The sequence below is a fragment of the Periplaneta americana genome, chromosome 2, assembly GCF_040183065.1.
Source record: "Periplaneta americana isolate PAMFEO1 chromosome 2, P.americana_PAMFEO1_priV1, whole genome shotgun sequence".
Lineage (NCBI taxonomy): Eukaryota > Metazoa > Arthropoda > Insecta > Blattodea > Blattidae > Periplaneta > Periplaneta americana.
In genome coordinates this window covers 150,351,646-150,376,615 of record NC_091118.1, presented here as the reverse complement: position 1 = coordinate 150,376,615, position 24,970 = coordinate 150,351,646, and the positions used below count along the sequence as shown (strand labels likewise).

The 24,970-nt window shown below is 33.4% G+C and overlaps 1 protein-coding gene across 1 annotated transcript in view; it reads left to right on the top strand.

Annotated features, from left to right (window-relative positions):
- The first annotated feature begins 1,159 nt into the window (after positions 1-1,159).
- The window catches only part of LOC138694705 (homeobox protein Hox-A1-like), a 211,330-nt gene continuing 187,519 nt past the window's right edge, over positions 1,160-24,970 (top strand). The window contains exon 1 of the mRNA XM_069818695.1: positions 1,160-1,374. The gene's annotated coding sequence lies outside the window, so the exon portion shown is untranslated. The remainder of the gene's footprint in view (positions 1,375-24,970) is intronic.

Below are 24,970 nucleotides of genomic sequence, written 5' to 3'. Positions count from 1 at the left end.
AAATTATTTAAATAATTTTAGTTCTCTCCTTTAAATGTCTAGAAATTTGATCCGAACAAATGTAGGCCTAACTTTCCTTTTGAAAAGGAATTTTACAATGTTACATTTGTTCCCATCCAATTTCTGCAGATTTAAAGGACTAAACTACAATTGTTTGAGTCATTTATTATCATAATATACTGCTCTCTTAAACTGACTGAGCATATTGGAATTAAATCGCGGCTTTCTTAAAACACGCTGTAAAATATTTCACACAAAACAATTTTTATCACGAAAAGAAAGCAAAAATGAGAAAAATTGTATTGCATTTTTTGTATCACTCAATATGTGTTTTGTACGGAAGTCATAAAATATTTCTGCCGATCTCCTGAAGTTCTTTTTGAAAATATTAATTTCTTATTTATGCACATATAGGCCTATATAAGTAATATGATTAGAATTAAATTGACTCTATAGTTCGTTTTCACAAAAATGGTATATATACATTTTTTTCAAGATTAAAAAAAACTGTTTTCATTTCGTCACAATTCCGAAATAATGACGTGTATTTTAGTGACGGGAAAAAGTGTTCACAATTAAACACATATTTCTCCCAGTTTGTGCGTAACCTACTGTATATACAAAAATCATAGAAAAATTATCAGTTTTAGGCTATCATTATAAATTTTACAAAATACCAATTTCAGAAGAAAAAAAAAAACATACTGGCCCGTAAATTAAATTCATTACATTCATACCGATATCCTTAAATAGTTAAGGAAATATTAATTTCAATTTATAAACAAATCTGAAATCGTTGAAATCTAACTCAGAACCGGTGCATTTTAATAGGAAACACTACTACTCATAATTACGACATTCAATACCCTCGTGCCCATCTTAAATTGTTTACTTTTTGTACCTCGTTCCCCTTCCTTTGTTACATTAAGAGACATCATTATGTGTTTTGAAATGACAGAGCCGTATATCGTTAAACTGTCAAAACACTATATGAATGAAATGTCTGAAGGCGTGGTTTACTTCAAAAAAACTATACAAGTAGGCCTACTGTACCTAAATCCCACAAGTCACTTGTTACGACGTAAGATTTATGACACCTGCAGATGAATTTATCTCGCAGCAACACACCTAACAGACTGGCCACTTAGTGCGCAGGGCTGGAACCAAGCAACAGCTTCCTAGCGACCGACGGACGGACGTACGTACGTTTCCATAACCGATTTCACTACCTAGCGCAACGGTAGGCAGTTCTGTGGCTAGGTAACAGTGACAAGCGCGGTGGGACCCCGTCCTCACGTGGCCAAAGGGATAACTCAAGAAGTGTGTGTTGTTGGACGTGTATTAGTTTAGGCCTACGTCTGGACTCAATACAAGGTAACTATACTAGTAGTAACGCAGTTGTTAAATCTCGCTTTATCTACAGAAGTGTGTTATCACTCGTTTTTAGATTTTTTCATAATGTGTGATAGTGTTTGTGAGTGAATATGCGCAAAATTCGATGCAATCAGAGCTGACTCCAAAAGTTTGTTCTTCTACACCACATAATAGGCAAAAGAATCTGTTACATCTCCAATACGAGTATTTGTTGTCTTAGGGGAAATGTACTTTATTTTAGGTAAAAATTTTGATTCAATATTAATTTTTCTAATTTATTTTTCGTTTTCCCTCTTTAAAATAGTATATCACATACGAATATACTAAAATTCCACCCATTTTAATTTTTCGATGTTCTGAGAACAGGTTACAAGTTTTAATTATGGCGCTCAATGTCCAAAGGTTTACGGATTTTGGGCCGAAAATTGTGAATTTTGTTTGTCTAATTTATTATTTAATTTTTCCCTTTAAAATAGTTTATCACACATGATAATATTAAAATTATGTTTATTTTTTATTCTTCTAAGGAGTGAACGTACACATGTCATATTCTAATTCTCCTTTTCTGTAATACGTTAAAGTTTTTGTTCACAGAAACAGGAACCACTTCTCAGCTTCTATGTAGGCCTATAGAAAACTGAATTGTTTATTTGAACATTTTATATAACATATTAAAACGATGTTAACAATTTTTTTTTTAATTTTGGAGATGTTACAGAAGGTAAAATACTGCAAATAATCGAAAAAATATATACAAATGGGAAAAAAATCATTTCACAGTAAGGAAATAAAGAAAAACTACTGTTTCAGCATAAAGTTAACTTCTGTTTACATGAGCTGTAAAAAAATCAGCTTTCTAGCTTCAGCGGTTTTCGAGAAAATATTACTTACGTAAAACATAATTTAACACTGAACAATTTCAAGAAAAAAATTGTTCCCCTTAAATGTTCTCGGTATAAAAATGTTTTTTTTTTATAGCTTTGTGGGCTATTATTTGTTTAGGAAATTCTCATCATCCGCAATACCAACATTTTAAATTTACTACAACTTCACAACTTCAAAACAATGAATGACAAATATTTCGGATATTTAATTCACTAATTATCTCTAATGATAACACTATTAGGCATATATTATTATTATTATTATTATTATTATTATTATTATTATTATTATTATGCTGCTATTAGTGCTACTAATATTGTAAGACCGGTGTCGATCTCGCACTACATTTCTGTGGTTTAAAGGCAAAATATGATCTGTGAATTTTTTGGCGAAAATGAAATATTGCGATATATGGTGCATTTTGACGGCATCTTCATTGTGGTAAACTAATGACATGACGGTCTATATTCCTATTACTTTTCTCTCTAACTCGTTATGAACATGATTATTTTGATTTTTATAGTCATTCAAACTTTAAATTCTCCCTCCTGAAAAACTGCAAGAAATGAAATCAAATTTTGCCTTAGAGCCACTGATTTCAGGAAATTTGCCGCATGTTTGCATTTAAATTAAAAAAACAAAAACCTAACAACCAAGACATCTCAACGACAAAAATCATACAAGGCAACTTTAACGGATGCTAACTTTTATAAATTACCCAAATGGTTATATTTTACAGACATATTTTCGCTCCCAAATTACCGAACGTATTTGAATGCGTTAATTAAGATATTCATGTTAAAAACTACATTAGTGAAAACAATTTAAAATATGGTTTACATATCGAATTGTTTTCAGCTTCAGCTACGAATGCACTGCAACTTGAATTTTTGGCAGAAACGTCAAGACAAATTTTGTGTTCATTGCCTTGTGACTTTTCTGTGACATTGCATCAGATTACATAAATGCTTCGGACCCCGCTGCTCGTCATACCTATTTGCACTAGTGTTTAAAAATCTGAATACACTCTGTAGCAAAAAATATTAATAATTTTAGAAGATATTTCTGACAATAACCAATAATAATAACAACAACAATAATAATAATAATAATATTAATAATAATAATAATATTATTATTATTATTACTATTAATATTATTATTATTATTATTATTATTATTATCAAATCCCAGTTGATTTCATGATAGGGCCTAGGTGATCAGTGATAATATGTCCTCAAAATATCAGAAATAATACCGATATATAAAAATGGAGGAAATATTGTTAACATTCCATTTTTCTGTTAGGCCTACATCAATGTTTGCAGAAATCATTTTTATCCTTCCTTTTTAAAGATAAAATTACACAATGCTAGATGAAGATACTTATAAATAAAAATTTATACAATCTTATTCCGAAATTAGAGCTATGCCTCAGACCAGATTCCGTATTGCACTTTGGTTCAAATAGTGGGAGAGAAGTAGCGTATCTTCTTGTACAATAAGTATGATAATTTGGTACAGTTTTACTTTTTGTGGTAATATGCTAATAATATAGGTCTATATTCTTAATTACTTTTTATGTCTAAAACTTTGAAATATTTATGAGATGTGTTAGATCAGGCCTGCACAAGGTTTGCGCTCTCCGAGCCGGCTCACAGCTCACGAGCGGAATGCAGATATTAGTTGCGCTCTCTATAAGGGTGGACTGGAAGAAGGGGTGATCTCGTACAAAATATATACAAAAGGAAGTACTATTACGAGTGTTTATGAAGTGAATTCCCGTTCAGTGTTTACAAAACTATCTTGGACTATTTTATTAATTAATAAAGAAATATTTATTTTACAGAAATAATAGAAATTCTATAAATTAGCTACTTCAATGTACAATATCATTTTGTTATATTTTTATTTATCAGTACATCAAAACGAGGTTTTATGCTGTTGGCAGCTGAAAGGAACAGTAGCCTACTAATCGTAATGAAACATCAATTACAGACGTTCGATGGCTGCCTTTTATAGAAAACAGTTGCTCACAAATATAAATGTTGAGCCAAACATAGCAATCATTTTCACAGCCAGCCTGTGTAGTCGTGGATATTATTGCTAATGTTTAGTCTTGTAAAACTCAAGCAGGCTAGTAGTATTATTCAAACGATCTTTAGCCCTTACGTCACATTGAAGATCAATAAGTTCGAGCTGTAAATCGTTAAATGTTAAATGTTATGTTCCGTCTTTTAGATTCCTCCATACTGTACTGTAGCAGTAGGTAAGCAACGTGGAACATTTACTGAGAATAGGCCTACACACTGCACTCCACTAGATAACTGAGTGGTCGTTTCTCTCTCCTCTACCTATTGCAAGTCTATGTCATTCTGACGTATCTTCCTCTTCGTTTCGGCGAGCGGTAAACATGGCTCTCCTGCTCCGAAAGAGCGCGCGCGCTCTTTGAGCGCTCTTTGTGTTAGATAAGATAAATCCTTATTAAAATAATTATCCTTCCGTTAAGTTTATCCAGGGAAAGAGAACAGATTTTGCTGTACCTATCAACCTGTTATTCCACACCGAATTATCGACAGGATTAAAGCTAAATAAATCTCTCTCACTACATTACTTGGCAGAAGGGATCTTAGCCGATAAACTGTACATACCGATTCTATTAATTTAGAGAAAAGGTGATCTGTAGGTTTTTCCGAACTTAAGTTTTGTGTCCATTATAATGCCTAAATATTTCATCTGTTCACATGTAAGAATTTTAGGACATTAGGAAGGATGAAACTTTGAACAATTTATTTTTAAATTATTTTCAGTGTACTATAAAAAAATGTAATACTATTTCCACGCATATTACGTAGTAGTGAGTGAAAAAAACTAACTTATGAACTAAAGTTACACCTCGTAACTTAAAATATTCTTAAATTATCCAATATAACGCTGTAAAAATTTCAAGTTATAGCTCTTAGTTTTTGCGCCAATGTAGTTTAAATATTAACAAATTTGTAATGATTTTTTTCCATGCGTTTAGGCACAAGTCCCCTTGGGCTAAGTCTTCTAGGATTTTTTCTTAAGGGATAATGTCCAGTACAGATCGACTGACTGCCATGCGTGATATGTTAATGTTTCAAACCTATTATAATCTGGAAGTCGGTTTCTCTCTGCTTCGAATTTCATAACCTTGTCTGACGTTATCATTTTAGGCTGTCACATTTTGTGTTTCGCACTATTATTTTTTTAATATGTACATTTCAATACAGTTATATTTTTATTTATATTTGCATTATTTCTGCAGCGTAAGTAGAGACAGATTTTAACTGGCGTAAACAGTCTCGTTTTTGCACAGTTCTCATATATTTTTTGCGCCGTAGTGAGTCATTCAATCTTCGGAATTATCTGTCTCGCTGTAGGCCTACTACTCGCACTGTTACTCATTTCCGTTTCTAGTCATCCCCAATTTCACATTTCGACTCACAGATATTTGAAGTTTATTACATGCAGTTTCAATTTACAGCGTCAGGATTTCTTGACAAATGTTTTGTACAATACGAATTTCGTAGGACCAACCACGGTTGGATATTTGATAAAATTTCGACATAAATCTGAGTTGCGAATGTATCAAAATATTCGGAATAAATCTACCAGTTCTCATAACAAATTTTAATATGTATCCTTCATATTTAATTCATGTGTTCATTAAAAAGCTTACTACAGTGAATAAAAATGACTTTGCTTGTAGTAAAACATGCATAACGACTTCATACACAGCATTATGCATAAAGAAATGGTAATAATTTTACTCTGTGGCGAGTTATCTTATCATAGTAACCATGCAAGATAAAGAGCGTAGAATAGACGTTTGATAATTAGAGTCAGTGGTTCGAAAACAACTGAGAACAAATTAACACGCGATGTAGGCCAGCCGTGCTACAACGCAAATCAGCGAAGCGAACATCAAGATGAAGATTCATTCCGATTTAATGAGGTTAAAATCTGGTCACTGCAAAACGTAACTTCGTCTCTGAGACTTCATACTTGACACATTTTGTTCTCATATATACAAATATAGTAGGATTATTAATAACAGGCCTATGTAAACCTGGTTCTGACATACAACTAGCCTTTTCACATTAAGTATAAGGTCTACTGTACTGGATAAGTAACAAAATATTCTCTTAAAGAAGAAATTAATAATAAAAATATAAAATAATGAGATTATCTGCGAGATAAGTATATTTTTATCTTCATAATGATGAATGTCTCACTTTTTTATGTAACTAACACGTTCCACAAACTCGTAAACAGAATTAAAAAGTAATCAATTAGACAATGCACTTTACTGTCACTTCGTATACAAACACCATTTCTTTATCTTCATTCAACTTGTTACAATTTTTAATAAACACAAGCGTGGCGCCGATGCCAGTAACAAATAACCAGCTTTCTGTAAGACTACAAGGAAACATGCTAATGCAAATTAGTAAAAATTAATGGTGGAAACGGAGCGAGAAAAATGGTCAACAGGCTAGGAGCTCACATAGGTTCTTTCTCATAGCTCCAAATTCCCTTGCAAGGACGCGAGATAACTTATCTGTTAATCATTACTCCTCCCATGTCTCCTTCATCACCATCATCAATATTTAATTATTAGTAAGACAGCCCTGTCTTGAACTATTATTTCTATTACTATTATTACTATTATCAACAGTAATCTCACTAGAGGTTGTAATTTGTCTAGAGAAAATCAAAACTCGAGTGGGATTAAATTGACTATTACACGATTAGAAGAAAGTATATAAAAATTAGAAGTAACAAAGTACTCCAATACAATAAAATATTAATTGACTTACGAAAATACAAAACTGCCTTCAAATTTGTACCATCTCAACATTATAAATATTATGCTAGTAGATGGCATTAATGTGTTACGAATAGCTGTTTTCTTATCAGGTGTGCCAACTATGGAATCTTCATTGAACTCTGTGGACGGTTACTGGTCAAGAAGGCTTTGTTGATTCAGTTTCATTTTTATTAAAACAGTTCCATTCCACTTCAATTATCCCGATTCCAGTAATCAACGTCACTTGACAGATGATTTTCAATAGTATTAAACAATCTCTGATACGTGAATATTCATAATATCATATAGCAGAAGCTATAACATAACCTAAATAATATCAACGAGTGTTAGAAAAGTTTTAATTAGGGATGATGAAATAAACAAACATTTTAATTAACGATGATGAAATAAAAGATAAACATGAATAATTTTAAAAGAAACAATTATTGAAAGTAGGTACAATTTTCAAATTTGAATGTTTTAGTGGTTGGTGGTTCAGTTGATGTTATATTGGACGTGTGCGTAAAAGAAGTGAATTCGTTGATGTACATGGTGTATCCCTCAACTTATTCAGGATTTCCGAATAGTGCTCTTCATTTATTTGTAAATAGGGTTTCAGGGAAGATGCATAGCTATGACCAGTGACCTTTATTAATTCTTGATCTTGAATGCCAATGTGAGTCATATTTAAAAGTGCTGTGCATCGACTGGAGTGGTTTGTAATTTTCTGTTTTTTGATGTCCTGACCAATGCAGTTTGAAATGTTGGCAAAAAAGAAACAAATGCTAGGGTAGTGATAAAATTAAACAAATGCTAGGGACGCGATAAAATTGTGCGATAAGCAGCCACGATTGGTTGAAAGACGTCCTTTCGTACCGTTTTATTGGTCAAAAGTAGTGTGACATAGTAAAAGTGTAACAGTCATGGAAAAAATCTTTAGAACCACTTCGCCGCCACAATCTCTCAAGATTCACCAAGAAACGAATTTCGGTCACATTAGTGACAAGCTGTTAGTCAACAAGTGACGATATAACCAACACTTTAGACATTTCGACCTACATTTCTGTTCTGTTTTGTTAAAAATTTCTATACCATTTCTTCAAAAAGAGACATTCCTTCCTTATGTAGTCCTCAACAGAAAAAGTATTTAGGGAAAACATTCTCCACAGTCACTTTCCCCACACACACAAATCTCTCAGTATCCGCCGAGAATAGAATTTTAGTCACTTTAGTGATAAGCCGTTAGTCGTTCATTTTATCAACGTTTTAGAGATTTAGGCACGAGTTATATAGCCTAATTGCAGTTTCCATGACAAAACTATATTTAGTGCACCCACATAGCCGTTGAAATTCTTGTGTGGATTACAGAAATTCTCTAGAAATACCGACTTCGCAGGAAAATAAATATCCATAGGAATAAGGTCAGTTCAAAGACCACACTAATAAACGCTTCATGTATCACGCAAATTTGAGACACGCACACCGTTCCCCTCCGCCACCCTCCTCCAACTGTGACAAAAATATGTGCTTTCTTTTACGCCTACCGTTCTCGGTTGAGCCCCACGATCATATCACAATCGCGTCGGATTATCATTCCCCATTCCTGTAGAAAAAACTCTGAGTTTCATAAAATACTAATATACGAACACACGGTTGAAGGAAGTTTAGAACATGTGAAAAGTATAATATAACGCTAGAAACTCACGTTCTTACTGCATTGCTGTTGTGGTTTGAAGCGCGCCATTTACACTTCAAAGGAAAACGGAAATATTATTATTGTATTCATATTTAAGATTTTTATCGATAAGCTACTTATTAGGATCATATTGTATTCTATTTAATGAGACAGTAATAAGTTATTACTATGTAACTATATTATCTTCCTCTCTTTACAACTATAGGTAGGCTATAGTCATCGACATATTATACTCAAAAAAATGCATCACCATAACCATATTATTATTATTATTATTATTATTATTATTATTATCCCTAACATTTAATTATTCTCTTAGTAATATCACAATTCGCCGGGCTGATCACGTAACACCATCCCTCGAAATGTTGTCCTGGCTCCGTCTAGAAGATCGTAGGAAGATCCACTGTCTTTCCCTTCTCTTTCACATATTGCATTTCTCCACTCCTGTCTATCTTGCGTCTCGTTTTCAAAATTTATCCACCCATCATAACCTAGACACACGATCACAACACTCGTCAATATTATCCATTCCCTCCCACCGAACATCCTCATATTCATCTTCTTTCACTGTGTCTGTTCCTCGGCTTTGGAATTCCCTACCGAGTAATGTCAGGGACTGTCAGATTCAAACCAATTTAAGAATAGATTAACGAAATATTTTTCTAACATATTCTTGTTAACAATAATAGCTGTTTCAGGTTTCTCAATGTTTAATGGTTATATATATCACAGAATAAATATTTAAATTATCTCATTGCAAATCAAGCTTTCAGGTATAACTCCCTGTGAAGTTAATTTGAATAATTTCGAGGGAAAAATTGTTCCGGGGCCGGGTATCGAAATGAAATATTATTGTAATTAATGCCATGATATGACTATTTTTCATTAATTATACATATTAATGCTATATTGATGATATGAAAGTGAAACGTTTTGGGGTTATATAAGTAGATGTAGAGAATACAGTAACTTAAATAAGATTTTGATTTCTATATTTTACTGAGCGGCGAGTATATAGTATAGGCCTATATAGTATATGTTACTGAAAGCTATAAAACTTACGTAAGATAATAATATTACTGAAAATCAAATATTTTTATAGTTATTAATCAAGTGGGGTTGGGTCTTTTTCATATATTTAATGGCGGTGTAGTTTAGACATTTATATGCGTGATTCTCTTCAGTATTGGCTCGAGGGAATCTTTCATTATTATGGAAGCAAATAACTTTCAGAATGTCTGGTATTCTTCATTGAAAATAAATCTGAACAATTTTTATTTTAACTTCTTATGGACTTAGTTTGCAGTATTTGTTGCACAAGCCACTAGTTTAGTTATAAATGGCTTTTAGAGAATCCGGAGGTACATTACCGCCCTCACATAAGCCCGCCATCGGTCCCTATTCTGAGTAAGATTAATCCAGTCCCTACCATCATATCCCACCTCCCTCAAATTTATTTTAATATTATCCTTCCATCTACGTCTCGGCCTCCCCAAAAGTCTTTTTCCCTTGGGTCTCCCAATTAACACTCTATATCAGCGGTCATCAGCACAGTGCACTCTCGGGCTAGCGTCTCTTACCCACAGGTATCTTACAGCACCAGCTTGCACCCGTGGCTGCTGGTCGAGTATGTTTTCTACCTCTCCCTTCTGCACGAGGGTGTATATTTCGTTGCACCACTTACCCGTTACCCATTTCAGCGAGTGCTGACGACCACTACTCTATACGCATTTCTGGATTAACCCATACTGGCTACATGCCCTGTTCATTTCAAACATCTGGATTTAATGTTCCTAATTATGTCAGGTGAAGAATACAATGCGTGCAGTTCTGTGTTGTGTAACTTTCTCCATCCTCCTGTAACTTCGCCCTTCTTAAAAGTGAATCAATGTAGAGAAAGAACAGTGAACCGTATTAGATGCAACATTCTAATGGCATGATTATGAAATGTATAACCCTATGCTTGCGAAAATAAAGTTTATTCTTGGAGAAAACTTAAAAAACATTGATACAATTTGTTATGTTATGTTAATTTGAATAATATTTAAGCAACAGTGGAATTTAAGAGAAGTAGTTTTCTCATAAAGATTATGACAAGATATGGAAACATTAATTTTCATGTCATTCTCCTCAGATAATTTAGCGGTTGCGTCAGTCCCGTTGAAGAGAGTGACAGCTAATAATATGCTGATTATTTATTTATTTATTTATTTATTTATATATTTATTTATTTATGTGTTTATTTATGTATGTATTTACTTATTTATTTACTTATTTACTTATTTACTTACTTATTTACTTATTTACTTATTCATTTATTTATTTATTTATTTATTTATTTATTTATGTGCTGGACAATTGCCATTGGCCAATAAAAGTCCAGCATAGTGTTACAATTAATACAATAATAAATTGAACTACAATGATAGAAATTAACTATAGCTATAAGAGTGGCAATAAAAACAAACATGTTTTGCAATGGTTAATTTAAACAAACAATAAAGGTAAATTTATAGTAAGAAGTTAAACATTACAGAAAATATTACAATTTTGTGTAGAAAAGTTTTCAAATATTGTAATATAAAAGCAAATGACATTGCCATGACCTAACAGACTACTTCTATACATTGAATGGCTCGAAATCACATACAGCGCATGCATTATGTCCAGACACTCCCCCACTCTTCCTACAGAGCTGCGCAAGAGATCGGATGAGTCTACTTACGAATTATAGGGGAATGGGTTAGTTTTTGCCGGACCTTCCCTTCTACTCCTACCCTCTTCACAGAAACGTTGTTCCCGTACTGCATATCGCGAGTGTCTTGACAGAATGCATGAGCTGTACATGCAAGTTAGTATTTTTAATGCATCTGGAGACCGGAGAGAGAAATTTAGAATTTCTAAAATACAAAAGTTTGTGCAGTCTCATGTCCTTCATCGGTTTACGAAAGCTGACACTACTTAAGAAAGATTCACAGTTAATGTCACCTATAAGGATCTTACATAAGAATAAGTAATCGATTTCCGGACGTCTAGCATGAAAGCATCGACATTTAAAGTACTCGCATTTTAGCTCATAGTTGTACCCGGAATTATTAAACAGAAATCTACGAACATAATTATATAAATTTCCTTTGAATATTTTCCAATTTAGCCGAATCTTTAGCTGTAATAGAGTTCCAAACTACATATGATAATTGAGATTGATCTCACTAATGTGTAGTATAGCATTTAAAGAGAGTCGGATGTAGAAAAAGAATAAGTAATTGCCCATATTATTCCTAACATTCTTATTGCATGATTATGTAAGTATTCAATGTGGTTGTGGAAATATAATTTATTGTCGATTAATACACCAAGGTCTCTTATACAACAACAATAATTTACTTATTTTATTTATTTACTTATATTTAATGTGCTGTACAACAGCCAGTGGCCAATTACAGTTCAGCACAAAGATAGTATAACAAAAACATTAGCAATTATATAAATTACAATAACAGTACAATGGAATAAGTATTAAAATAATGGCAATTAAATAAAATGATAATTGTAAATGAATTAATGGAATCATATAAATTAAGAATGGAATCATATAAATGGTATTACAAAGATATACAAAATGACGAGAATAATATTACAATACATAACTAAACAAAAGGCATAAAATAACAACTAACATAAAAACTTCAAAAGTTTACACTACACATTAAATGGATCCAAGTTGAATCCATGCAAATTAGCATATTTTATACATCTGCAGACCGTAGAGAGAGATTTAGAATCTATATTATAAAATTTTTTATGAAATTTTAAACTCTTAGCAGGAATACGAAAACTGATATTGCTTATGAATGATTCACAATCAATTTCACCCTTAACGACTTTACAAAAAAAATAATTAAGATCTTGACGTCTGGTAAATAAACTATAGCAATTAAAATATTTGCAGTTATCCTCATACTTATAATCGGAATTAGGTAAAAATCTATAAGAACACAAGGAAATAAATTTTCCTTGAATATTCTCCAATTTAGCCGAGTCAATGGAAGTTAAGGAGTTCCATACAACAGATGCATATTCAAGCTCGGATCTAACCAATGTATAGTATAAAATTAAAAGACATAGGAGTAGAAAAAGAATAAGTTATAGATTTAATTAGACCAAGCATTCTTAATGAATAGTTATAAATATATTGCACATGATCATGGAAATATAGTTTAGAATCAAGTAAGACACTAAGATCTCTAATAAAATCTTTCTTAGTAATAATAATAATAATAATAATAATAATAATAATAATAATAATAATAATATTTAATAATTTATTTATTTAATCTGGCAGAGCTAAGGCCAGTAGGACTTCTCTTCCGCCCAGCCAGACTCTAATTCTAACTGAATACAATTGGTTACATAGTTATTACATTATTATCTAGACCATAAAACAACATGAAAGTAAATAATGAAAGTTGGATAAATAATGTTAGTGTGACAATAATAAACATTAGTAAGAAATAGTGATAATAATAATAATAATAGCAATAATAATAATAATAATAATAATAATAACAACAATGAGATAATTTGAATAATTTCGAGGGAAAAATTGTTCCGGGGCCGGGTATCGAACCCGGGACCTTTGGTTAAACGTACCAACGCTCTCCCAACTGAGCTACCCGGGAACTCTACCCAACACCGATCCAATTTTTCCCTCTATATCCACAGACCTCAATGTTGGTTGCTTGACGGTTGTCAGCCCACTTTGATAATGTCATCAAACCCCCTCAAGTTTTGTAGTTTTTAATATCCAATACACAGCTGTACCCAGAAAATTATACACCACAGAATCGAACCTATAAATTATTTTAATAAGTTAAGTTTTTAATAACCAATTTAATTTGAGCTCTAAATATGTCAGCATTCTTGCAGATCATGGCCTTCGTGTAATATTGTTTACTGTAGTGTGTGTTTTGTTTTATTCTGAAATGCAATTAGCTAGTTCTCAAAACTGACGACAGATGGATTTTGGAAAATAGGAAACTTATGTTGAAAAATTGACATTTCACTGAAAACTACTATTTTTCTGAAAAAAAAAAAATTGAGTTCCAAGCTTCAAAATAAGGGGTCATTTATTAAAATCCGTTCAGTCGTTTTTCCGTAATTTCCATTACCAGTTCAAATTATATATATATATATATAGAGAGACAAGGAGGATTCTTTAGTCTCCTCGTAATGTAAGCTAAAAGTTGCAACTTAACGTTCCATCCTACTGCATTGTATTATGTTTAGGTATTTATTATTATTACATAATTATATTTATTGTGTTACTTTATCATTGTTCATAATTTTAGCTAAATTAACAGCAATCAACCATGAAGTGGCAGGGTCAGGGATCAATACCGGGAGAGAAAAAATTAATTTTTCTCTCTAATGCTTCGCACTCTGCCTTAATTAAAATAGTGGGCTCAGTCCCTCGAGGTAGCGCGCCGCAATGTCACTCCCACCGCACTTCTAGCTTTTGTTGCATTTTGTGTTACCTTCACTATGCAGTTCGCAGAAAATTAATTAAAGCGTTTATTGCTATTTTTAGCCTTCTGTTTTGAGTTTCCATGTATTGCTTCTGGCAACGCAGTCCGCTTTCACTGTGGTCGTATTTCCGGCTGAAAACTTAGTGGGCACGGGTTCGAATCCCTACAGGTTTACAGAGCAATATTTCCACTCCCAAAACAACCACTCCGATTTCACAGTACATCTCCGTAACTATTAATGCAGTGAGTGCCAATAGACACGCAATCTCTCCAAGTTTTGTTTGATACATTACAAGTTCACAATAGGTGAACTTCTGGTCACACGGCATACATCTAGAACTGTAGCTCCTCAGAGCGACTGTCTTCGTACCCCTTCTACCCCACCCACCATTTCTACCAGTGTGGTCATAGCGTTCTATATAGTTGAGCTCGGCTATATTAACATTCATCCTCGCGGCGGCAGGTAGGCCTACTTACTACGTGTGCTGTAGTTTGAAGAGAACTGGAACATGGCAAAATCTAAACCCGTGAAGAAATACTACTTCCAAAGAAAATGAGAATATGATTATTTTGTTGTTGAAGACGAAAAAATTGCTTGTTTACTGTGTCCCATGCAATTTTTTTCTACTCGTCATTTCAATATTAAACGGCATTTCAACAAAGCCCATATTAAGAATTATGGAATAGACAAACTTTCGAGTAAGTTCATTATTACGAACTGTATATTCATTATTTATTTATATACTGTTAAATTAAGGACATCACTCGTTGAGTTCATTTTATATTGAAATGAATAGTCACATAGTTCGATTAATTAAAATGTGTCTCAGTGAAACTACAGCAGAGTTCGTATAGGTCAGTTTCTGTCAGATGCGTTTCCAATTCCCTGTGGGCTAAAGCAAGGAGATGCACTATCACCTTAACTTTTTAACTTTGCTCTAGAGTATGGCATTAGCAAAGTCCAGGATAACAGAGAGGGTTTTAAATTGAACGGGTCACATCAGCTGCTTGTCTATGCGGATGGCGTGAATATGTTAGGAGAAAATCCACAAACGATTAGGGAAAACACGGGAATTTTACTGGAAGCAAATATAAAGAGATACGTTTGGAAGTAAATCCCGAAAAGGCAAACTATATGATTATGTCTCGTGACGAGAATATTGTACGAAATGGAAATATAAAAATTGGAAATTTATCTTTTGAAGAGGTGGAGAAGTTCATATATCTTGGAGCAACAGTAACAAATATAAATGATACTCGGGAGGAAATTAAACACAGAATAAATATGGGAAATGCCTGTTATTATTCCGTTGAGAAGCTTTTATCATCCAGTCTGCTGTCAAAAAATCTGAAAGTTATAATTTATAAAACAGTTATATTACCGGTTGTTCTATATGGTTGTGAAACTTGGACTCTCACTTTGAGAGAGGAACATAGGTTAAGGGTGTTTGAGAATAAGGTGCTTAGGAAAATATTTGGGGCAAAGAGGGATGAAGTTACAGGAGAATGGAGAAAGTTACACAACACAGAACTGCACGCATTGTATTCTTCACCTGACATAATTAGGAACATAAAATCCGGACGTGTGAGATGGGCAGGGCATGTAGCACGTATGGGCGAATCCACAAATGCATATAGAGTGTTAGTTAGGAGGCTGGAGGGAAAAAGACCTTTAGGGAGGCCGAGACGTAGATGGGAAGATAATATTAAAATGGATTTGAGGGAGGTGGAATATGATAGAGAATGGATTAATGTTGCTCAGGATAGGGACCAATGGCGGGCTTATGTGGGGGCGGCAATGAACCTCCGGGTTCCTTAAAAGCCAGTAAGTAAGTAAGTAAGTATGAATAGTGGCATCTATATTAACTTTCAAGATTCCTTACTTAAATGGTACAAATTTATGTTTCCGTAGGTGATGATACGAAGAAAGTTTTGGAAAATCTAGAGCAGGCTAGGTGCAAAGAAACCTCAAAGAAACTGCCGACAGAAAATCAAGTATAATCGTAAACCTTGAAACGACATAACGCATTATAAATACAATGACTTTATTACAACTCTTTTTGCAAATTACAATGCCGCCACTGATGAACCATCCACACGCAAATAATATCAACAACTCTACGCATAAGTCGATCATCCCCAATAGAAGTGGAGTGAAGCTGAAATCGTATTTCCCCTACTTACAGGTTCTGTAGGCCTGATCTAAGCGATATTCCAATTCCTTCCACACTTCGCGCACTATCTATCGCCTGCACTGCAGCTGTGATACAATGCCGTAGCTCCTACAGGTTATTGGCAAATGTTGTAACGTAAACATCGTCCTTCATGTACATCCATAGAAAAAAATCACAAGAAGGTTAAGTCGGGTGAGTACGGAGGCCACCTCATGAAATTTTGATCTTCGGTAGTGCAACAGTAAATCAAACAGTGAGGGAGATGGGCATTCCCGCTGACATTATCACCCACGTAATGGTGGAAGTGAAATGGTGAAAAATGAATAGTCCTCATATTTTACTGTCAGTACATAAGAAGGTCTCTGAGGATTCTAGAGCGCCGTTTTATAACAATGCCACTTTTCAACAATAGCCATGTGTGAGCTTAATAGACCTACTAAGTTACAAGAGATATTAGTTGTCTACCGAGACAGCGTTCCTACAGCTTAGGCCTACATATTTTCCCGAAATAAACCATATTAAATTCGGAAGAATTATTTTGGGGCATCTATTTGTTACTCGTCTTTTGCCAGTCCCACGTTATCTAAAGTCAGGCCCGGACAACTGAAAGCTCCGTGGAGCAGCTGAGAGAACCTCTTGCTCACAAAATACTACTACCAACTTCCCAGTTTAAAACAGCTGTGCAGAGGCGGACTATAATGTACACACATCTATCGCGTTTGGATATAATAGGAATCACATTCACTCTCTCAAAAATTAGTAGGCTCTAAATGAGATTGAACTAAACATATTTCAAATAATCAGAACATTCATGTTTGAGAAAAATTTACACAACCGGTATATACAGTATAGAGTTTGATTCATTCATTCATAGTGTTCTGCCAAAGGGCAGTTCTTTCACTACAAACACAGCATTCTTCAGTCTTTCCTATTTTCTACCTTCCTCTTTGTCTCCTCATATGATCCATATATATCTTAATGTCGTCTATCATCAGGTATCTTCTTCTGCCCCGAACTCTTCTCTCGTTCACCATTCCTTCCAGTGCATCCTTCACAAGACAGTTTCTTCTCAACCAGTGACCCAGCCAATTCATTTTCCTCTTTCTGATAAGTTTCAGCATAATTATTTCTTCATCCACTCTTACCAACACAGCTTCGTTTCTTATTCTGTCTGTCCACTTCACACGCTCCAGCCTTCTCCATATCAACATTTCAAATGCTTCTATTCACTTCTCTTCATTTCGTCGTAATGTCCATGTTTCTGCTTCATACAATGCTACACTCCACACAAAGCACTTTACTAGTCTCTTCCTTAATTCTTTCTCCAGAGGTCCGCAGAAGATGCTCCTTTTTCTATTAAAAGCTTCCTTTGCCATTGCTATTCTCCTTTTGACTTCTCGGCAGCAGCTCATGTTACTGCTTATAGTACATTCCAAATATTTGAAGCTGTCCATTTGCTCTACTGCCTCATTTAGAATTCGCAAGTTTACCTTCTTTACTTTTCTTCCTATGACCATGGTCTTCGTCTTGTTGGCATTCATCTTCATTCCCATTTCACCAGCATTATCACCTTCATCATTCAGACGCTAAATGACCTGAGATGTTGATAAAGCGTCGTAAAATAACGTACTAAAATAAAATCTTCATTCCATACTGCTCACGTCAGTTAGCTTCAGTAGCATATACCTTAGCATCATCTTCTCTTCTGCTAACGACATATCATCAGCAAATCTTATACACATTTTTCTTCTTCCTCCTACTACCACTCCTCCCATGTTCTGAAAACAGTTCTTCACTAAATGCTCCAAGTAGATGTTGAACAGGTAGGTGATAAAGGGCATCCTTGTCATATTCCTCTCCCTATTTCACTTCCTTCTGACATTTTTTCTCCTATCCTGACTTTCACTCGTTGTTTCAAATAAAGGTTACTGAACAGCCTCCTCTCTTTCCAATCCACACCAATTTTCTTTAGGAACCCCATCAGTTTATTCCAATCCACTCCATCAAACACTTGTTCTAGGTCCACAAACACTAGGCCTACATACACTTCCTTATTTTTCTCTACGTATCTTTCGCCGATTGTTTGTAGAAGTCCAATTTCATCTCTCGTACCTTTTCCTTTCCTGAAGCCAAACTGCTTTCTTCCAACTGTTCTTCCATCTTAGAATATAGACTAAACATCGATTCAGTATTCGCAGAAGAATCTTCGTCGAGTGTGATATCAGGCTGAGAGTTCTGAATTCGTTACATTTCTTGGCATTAGTTTTCTTCGGTACTGGAATCAACACACTCTCCGTAAAATCTTCAGGCCATTCGCCTTTCTCATATATTTCGTTGCATAGTGATAGAATTTCCTTCTTGTCTTCACTCAAGCATTTAACTAATTCAATGGGGATTCCATCAACTCCTGTTGATTTCTCATTCTTCATTTCCTTAAGCGCTAGTTCAACTTCTTCCCTTAAAATAGAAAATCCTTTTTCGTCTTCTGATACAGCTGCTTCGTCTTCTATAGCTAAGTCATCTGGATGATTTCCTGTCTCATATAACTGTTCTACATATTTCGTCCATCTGTTCAGTATTCCTGGTCTGCCTGTCATTTCACTTTCGATTTCGTCCTCTAACAACCTCCGCTCCACCTATCCTTCATCAAAAGATAAGTAGATCACAAAGTAGTCTGTAGTATGTCTTTTCTGTAGGCTCATAAATGCATTGTAATACATTTTCACGGATATTGACAGACTACCTACTGTAATTACATGCTTATATACTAGCTATCTCAAATATTATTCTGATATGCAAAGCACAGACCAGTGGTCTAATATAAATATAAAGAAACACACGAAAATTAAACTTACAGACACATTGCAATACAGGCATAGTAGGCCTTCGAAAACATGCGACACGTGCAAACTGAATATTGTGGAATTTCTGTATCCATTTATAAAGCTGGAAATAAAACTTAACGTTCTAGTGCAAAAATGGGACACCATGAAACTGATATCGGTTTTATAACAAGAAAAATCTGTTGCCCGATACCGATAAAGCACTACCTTGCAGGCTTGAATTTAGGCGTCGTATACATACACACACGCAAGAATACGTCACTAATTTGAGTTTAGGACACGAGAGTGGAATATAAAAGTGCTGATACAGAACTACAAGGAAAAAATTCGCGAAATTATTAAATTGTTTAACAACTTCTTATCAAAATGGTAGCAATAAAAGTCTGCATCTATAAAAACAGTTAATTCAGTGCAGTAACTTCTGATACGTTGCAAAACTATAACATCTTCAAATACACAATAATCATTTAAACATTCGACCATATACTCGTAAATATTCTTATGGACATAGGTATTCAAAAACACATAATAAGTGGCTGCTGACTACTGGCGCTGAATTTTTCTTACGATTTAAATTGGCTTATATTATTTCAATACATGAAGAGTAGCTACAATTAAAATAATCAAAATGTAGTCCAGAAAAAAATATATACGGCAAAAAGACGAATATATTAAATATAAAACTTCAAAATACCTCATAATTTTTCATTAACGATTTAAATTTAATTGCATATTCTCAAAATATTTGTTGTAAAATAGAAAATTTACTAAACATCCTATATCATTATTATTATTATTATTATTATTATTATTATTATTATTATTATTATTATTATTATTTATGGCTTTTAAGGAACCTGGAGGTTCATTGCCGTCCTCACATAAGCCCGCCATCGGTCCCTATCCTGTGAAAGATTAATCCAATTTCTATCATCATATCTTTATTAAACACTATTATTATTACTGTTATTACTATTATTGTAATATTGTTATCAATAATATTATTATCTTTTTTTAAGTTTATTTATATATGCTTTAACATCTGTACTCATATCGCGTGTTAGAATTTGTTGGTAGAAACACTAGGCCGTTGTTATATTGTCGAGTTCCTGTTTCTATTGTGTGTTGTAGATGGCTTGTGTTCACATAATTGTTTTAGATTTTTATTAATGTTTAGGATATTGGTGATTGAGGCGGTGATGAATGATGGCAAGTAAATTTTCAATCCGGCATTTGCCTTTGTAACTGAGGGAAACCATGAAAAAACCCAAGTCAGATTGACCGGCCACGAAGTTTGAATCCGGGACCTCTGGAATACAAGTCTCAAACTCTACCGTTTGAGCCAACTCGCTCGTAATTTATTATTATTATTATTATTATTATTATTATTATTATTATTATTATTATTATTATTATTATTAGGCCCATTATGAGTCATATAAATAGCCTACCTTCTGGTTACTACGCTGAGATTCCCAAAATTGAACTCCGACCGCCAACAAAGAATTTTTAATGACGTTAGGAAGAACCTTGACATAATTTTGTTTTGAAGAAAAGTAAAATTCAGATATCTCTTTCGTATATTCATGGGTTACAAGGAATCCCTTACCGAAATAAACGGTAAAGGCAAAGGTTTTCCCTTCAGGCTCCATGTAGGCGCATGGGAACACAAGTCATAGCATCATTGTTTCGTGACCTCTGTACTCGAATGAGGTGATGTGGTCAGGATCATTCCCCGACCGCCATTTAATCTCCAGTATTCAACTGTATAGGAGGCTGAGTGGACCTCCAGGCCGTTCTGAAAGTTTGATAAGAAAAAAAAATTCGCCGACACTCGATATTGAACCCTTATAGTCCGTAGCCAGTTGCTTCAGCATCCACCAGGCCACACTAATGAGAGGGTTAGAAGTATGATGTACTGATGTTTCTGATTCACGCCAAAATTCGGAAGTGCCGATGATTATTCACGTGTATTACCCTATCATAGGTGATAAAGAATTCCGACTTACAGAAGCCCTACAGCTTAACATAATCCGGAAAAGGAATTAATAATATCATAATAAATAAACAAATATAACAAATTATTTATACCACTAACACCACCATCACTACTATTATCATTATCATCATCATCATCATCATCATCATCATCTTCATCATCATCATCATCATCATCATCATCATCATCATCAATATTATTATTGTTGTACTAACCCAAAGAAATTTTAAGTTTACAAAATACACAATTTTAGGCTGCAACTTGTAATACAACAGGAAATTAATTGGGCTAATTTTATGATAAGTTTAAGAATGTCTTTAGAAAATTAAAGCCTGATTCATTTATTTTTAATAAATTGCGTTAAATTAAAAGTCATATGAGCTAGGGACCGATGGCGGGGTTTATGTGAGAGCGGCAATGAACCTCCGGGTTCCTTAAAAACCATAAACAAGTATAAGCTTTATAAAATATAGGCCTAATGCAGAATTAAGTTTTAATTTGCTTAAAGAAACAATGAATTAGCCAATTCGATGTTTGCGTTCTGTAAGCTACATTCGCTTTCTATCCGAAATATTAACTAATGTTTTACTACCTCCGTATCAAATTTGTATTAGTGTTTCTAAATATTTGTGCTAAATAAAACTGTCATTTAATGCAACTGTAATATTCTATTAGTCTGAAATATCAGTTTTGCATCTATACACTAAAAATTAAATATTTTTACAATTTAATAATAGGCTATGTTTTAGCCTACTTATAAAGGCCTACATTTGTATTTGACAAATTGATTTAGTAAGTGCTATTATTAAAAGAGATTCACCATATCCAATACTTAAAATCATGAATCAACTAACATATTGAATGAGTATCAAATTGAAGGTACAATAATGTGGTTGGTGTACCAAATAAAACTATTACTTTCATAAAGATTTTAAAGATTTGTTATGGTTTTGCAAGATATATGGCTAAATATTTAAAATTATCACAAAATGAAGCTTCAAAGATTTCGGGAAATTACAATTGAAATTTATATATAGGTATTTATGTAACTTGTGTGAAAAGTGGAACATAAAAAACCAAGCATTTTCAACTGTTCGGAAATATAATTGTCATATTTATTGACTAGTCAAATTTAATTAATAAAATTCTGATGCTTTATTTCTAACAATATCATACCTTCTCCACTCTTATGTTTGTGCATTGAAAAAGAAATAAACATGTTGGCAATACAATAAAATTTATTAAAATTCCTTTGTACTCAGTTCTATTGACAAATTTGTAACCTCAATGCAGGACCTATTCATTCAAAAGTACCGGTAGACTAGTATTTATCTTTCAGCCAACGAGAGTTAGGCATACACTTCCAAAATTAAATCCGTATGTAGTTCGAACATGATAAAAGTTTCTTATTAAAAATATAGCGAACAATAGGTTTAGGAAATTTATATGCATTAATTAGAGATATTTATTTTTAGCATTAGTATATAGATACCGCTCCAGTTATGTTCTTTGGGTATATCAATCTGCAAGTTAACGACTGAAAATTCAAAGTAAAATATACCAAATAATTGTGATAATTTATCTATTAGCCCATTTATGAATGAGTACAAATTAAAGCCTTGGTTTTCTGAACCGACGCATGCAAGGTGCGAGGTGACTTCGCACCTCGCAGCTATGGAAACCACTCGCTATCTCTCGTGTAGTCCGGATTTGTGGGCACCGCACCTCGCAAGCGTCGGTTCAGAAAAACCGAGGATTTAAAGCACTGTAGAAACAGATTGTTCACATTTAATTTAAAAAAGATAAACTGAACCACATAATGATTTAGAGACCAATTTAAAAGTTTTTAAATTGTCATTTCTATGAAAGCCTATACATATTTATGTAACTTGTGTGAAAAGTGGAACATTTTTGTTCTAGTGGAAAAGATCTCAGCACTAGCAGTAGGCGAGTATCGAAGTGACACTAGTGCAAAAATTTACATGTTTCATATTAAGTTGCATTCATAATTCTATTTATGGTATATTGCCGTAGCAATAAGATATATTTTCTAGAAGAAATATTTTATTTTCCTCTCACAATAAAAACATATCCTACCCAAAGTGAATAGAATCTCTAGTAGATTACACAAGGTAATGATTCGATTTTTAACATTAATAGAAATATACACCGTGTACATAAAATAATGTAATAAAATAATATCAAAATATCTAATAACATGATCAGAATAATTGAATTATGATTATTGTAAGATGTTAGCAAAAGTTGAGAGATTTTATTCCTAGCTTGAGCTAGACCTATGTGACATTTTTTCAGTATGTCTCATTTTTATGAAAATGGCGAATTTAGAACACAAAGCTCGTTAGATAGAATGGTTAATTCAGACTAATTCAACAACAAAGGTTCAAAGAAATTATAGGAGAATCTACAATAGACCTAATCGTCATGCACCTTCTAGACTTGATATTCGGTTATGGTATTAGAAACTTATGCAAACTGGTAGTGCAGAAAAGGCAAAACCTACAGGAAGATCGAGTGTACCTGAAGCTCAAGTTGCAGCAATAAATGAAGTTTTCCAACAAAGTATATTCGTCGTGCATTACAAGAATTATAAAATTCCACAATCGACTATCCACAAAGTCCTTCGGAAGCATCTTCGGCTCTTTCCTTCCTCTTCCTTACGATCTCACCAGTTATGTTTAAAAAAACTTGGAACGAAATTAACTTTCGATTAGACATTGCACGGGCAACCAGAAACGCACATGTAGAAACTGTGTAACAAAACTCCCACTATCTGTTAATCTCACAAAGCAAACAGAATAAAAATATGTTAATTGGTTTCAAAGTTATTGCTGTGTATACTTGTTACATTATTTTATGTACTGTATTTTTTCTTTCTAATGGCTGGCTACGTTGAAAAAAAATTCATTGAACTATTTGTCTTCTGACTTCGCAATATCGGTCCCATTCAGAAGTGCTGGATAACAATGGGCAGCGACTAAAGTGATTTCTGTCCATAATAGAAACAAAATTTTGTTTCTATAGTAACAAGTGATGTAATTTAGACTTAGCCATTAAATGTGCAATAAAGTAGGCCTAGGTGACTTCGTTTCACGATGTCCAGAAAAGGCCTATTTTTCATATCCAAAACTATTTAGAAAACCATAATTTTCCGTTATGGTAGCATGTAAAATTACGTTTATAGTATCTGTATCTTTTAAGAGCGAATATAAATGTTGATATTAAGATATGAATGAAATGGAGATTTATATTTTTTCCAACCGTATTGAAATGTGTGGATTTTCTGCAAAGTATGTAACTAAATATTAACACAAAATAGAATTTTAAATAGAGTATTAGACTACTACTTCAGATCCAAAAGGATAATTATTTGCAAAATTTAAGAATAAGTGGTGTAGTATAGAAGTAGGGTTACATAAGTAAGAATGTTATTGCAATAAATTACATGTAATCCGTGAAATCCAGTTGCGATAAAAATGTTTATCCATAAACCGAGTCAGCAATAGTAAGATGTGCTTCCATAAATTCGTAGGATTTTGAAAACTAGGGTCTACAATTTTAATTTTAATCCATAGTTCTTAACCACTTCATTTCAAAGTCTAAAAACGTATTT